The 1,946-nt window shown below is 48.3% G+C and overlaps 1 non-coding gene across 1 annotated transcript; it reads right to left on the reverse strand.

Annotated features, from left to right (window-relative positions):
* Positions 1–1,023: 1,023 nt before the first annotated feature.
* LOC143341531 (5.8S ribosomal RNA) lies at positions 1,024–1,178 on the reverse strand. Its single transcript, XR_013079631.1, has one exon. It is a non-coding gene; the product is annotated as a 5.8S ribosomal RNA (ribosomal RNA).
* Between the last annotated feature and the right edge of the window lie 768 nt (positions 1,179–1,946).

The raw sequence follows: 1,946 nt of genomic DNA on the forward strand, positions 1-1,946 counted from the left end.
TCGCCAAAGTGTCTCCCTTCTGTCTTAGTTTTTCATTCGTTCGATGCGAAACGCTCGCTAGGCGTAACCGGCTGATTACTTTTAACGTCCTTCCGTCGCTTTTCAAATTAAAGAAGAACCACGGTGTGTGTCTATGATAGAACTACCCGATCCGATTTTCGTTGATTCTTTGATAGTCTACCAAAGTCCACCGTAAGTTCGAAAGAAAAGCATTCGTGGACTGGACGACCGGCTAAACGCGCGGTCTCGCAATCGATATACATATTCGTAACAAAGAGAGACATGGGGCGACCAACTTCTCAGAGTATATCCCTTCTTTTGGGTTCCGTTCGTATCGCGCTTCTCGTCGTGTTCGTTCGAGCCTCTCCATAGAGGATGATCGTCCGATTCGTTTGATAAATTATCATTTTTCCCTGGGGCTGTACGAACGAACAGAGAGGAAGACGACGACCGACGGATACCACAAATTTCACGTGGTAGGGCATATATTACATATCATAATTATCAGTGTTTGATCAAATTTCTTTCCAGTGTCCTTTTTGTTATGCTCCAAAACTAGTATACGCTTTATTTTCTCTTTCCTTTGCATAAATTATTAACTTCGGGCAACGTCGGGAGCGCCGGTAATCATTAGATTTGTACGAAACGCGATTTGCGCCCCACGGTGGTTTTTAGTGCCGTCAAAGTCAGAAATCGTAGGAGCGGTGCTTTAACGGGCGGTCGTGATGATACTCCAGACAACACGACGCACGACGCCGTAAAACACTCGCGCGAGTCCAGACTGATCTCTGCCTCACCACGCAAGGGGTGCGCAAACTTGCCAATAATATATAATATTTATTCTTTTTCGTACGTCCAGCGACAAACGCCAACGAAATACCCAAATTCTCGCTCGTACGTTGATACCTTTCTCTTCATCGACCCGGCTCCGAAACGTTCTTCGCCATCTCCCCGAAAGGAGAGGTAAACGACGGCGGGGTTAGGGAATCTGAGAACAACGCAAGCAGTTTTAGGACAAGTGAACGACCCTCAGCCAGGCGTGGTCCAGGAATTTTATCCGTGGACCGCAATGTGCGTTCGAAATGTCGATGTTCATGTGTCCTGCAGTTCACACGTTGACGCGCAATTAGCTGCGTTCTTCATCGACCCACGAGCCAAGTGATCCACCGTTCAGGGTAATCATATACAATTTACAATTTTTTTCTTTGTATTTAAAAATGCTCCTTGTTCTTTGCTTTAAAAATATTCGATGTTCGCACCTCCGACCAGCGTATCGACGGAGGATTGAACGCGCCATATCGACGACAAAAGTTTCTTTTTGTTTCCTGAATGACGGAAAACCATCGTTCGACGGCCGGGCGTACAGTACATTCAAAAGCCTTTGCGCGTGGCTGCGACCAAACGGGTATAATACACCCGTATATTCTTGGTTCCGAACAGTAACTTCACGCGCAATCGGGCGAACGCACGCGGCAGCGCCCATCGGTTGCTCGATGAAATCGATGCGATAAACTACAGCCTTCTCGGCTGGTCGTCGTTAGTCGCGCGAGCAACGGATGGCCGCACAATCGACGCGTCGTCGTTTGCGATTATTCGCCTCACGTTAGCCATGAGTATGTATATTATTCATTTACGAACGAACGCGGCAGCGTCCATCGGTTGCTCGATGAAATCGATGCGATAAACTACAGCCGTCTCGGCTGGTCGTCGTTAGTCGCGCGAGCAACGATGGCCGCAAAATCGACGCGTCGTCGTTTGCGATTATTCGCCTCAAGTTAGCCATGAGTATGTATAACATTCATTTACGAACGAACGCGGCAGCGTCCATCGGTTGCTCGATGAAATCGATGCGATAAACTACAGCCGTTTCGGCTGGTCGTCGTTAGTCGCGCGAGCAACGATGGCCGCAAAATCGACGCGTCGTCGTTTGCGATTATTCGCCTCAA

Source organism: Colletes latitarsis, chromosome 4 (assembly GCF_051014445.1).
Source record: "Colletes latitarsis isolate SP2378_abdomen chromosome 4, iyColLati1, whole genome shotgun sequence".
In the NCBI taxonomy this organism is placed as follows: domain Eukaryota; kingdom Metazoa; phylum Arthropoda; class Insecta; order Hymenoptera; family Colletidae; genus Colletes; species Colletes latitarsis.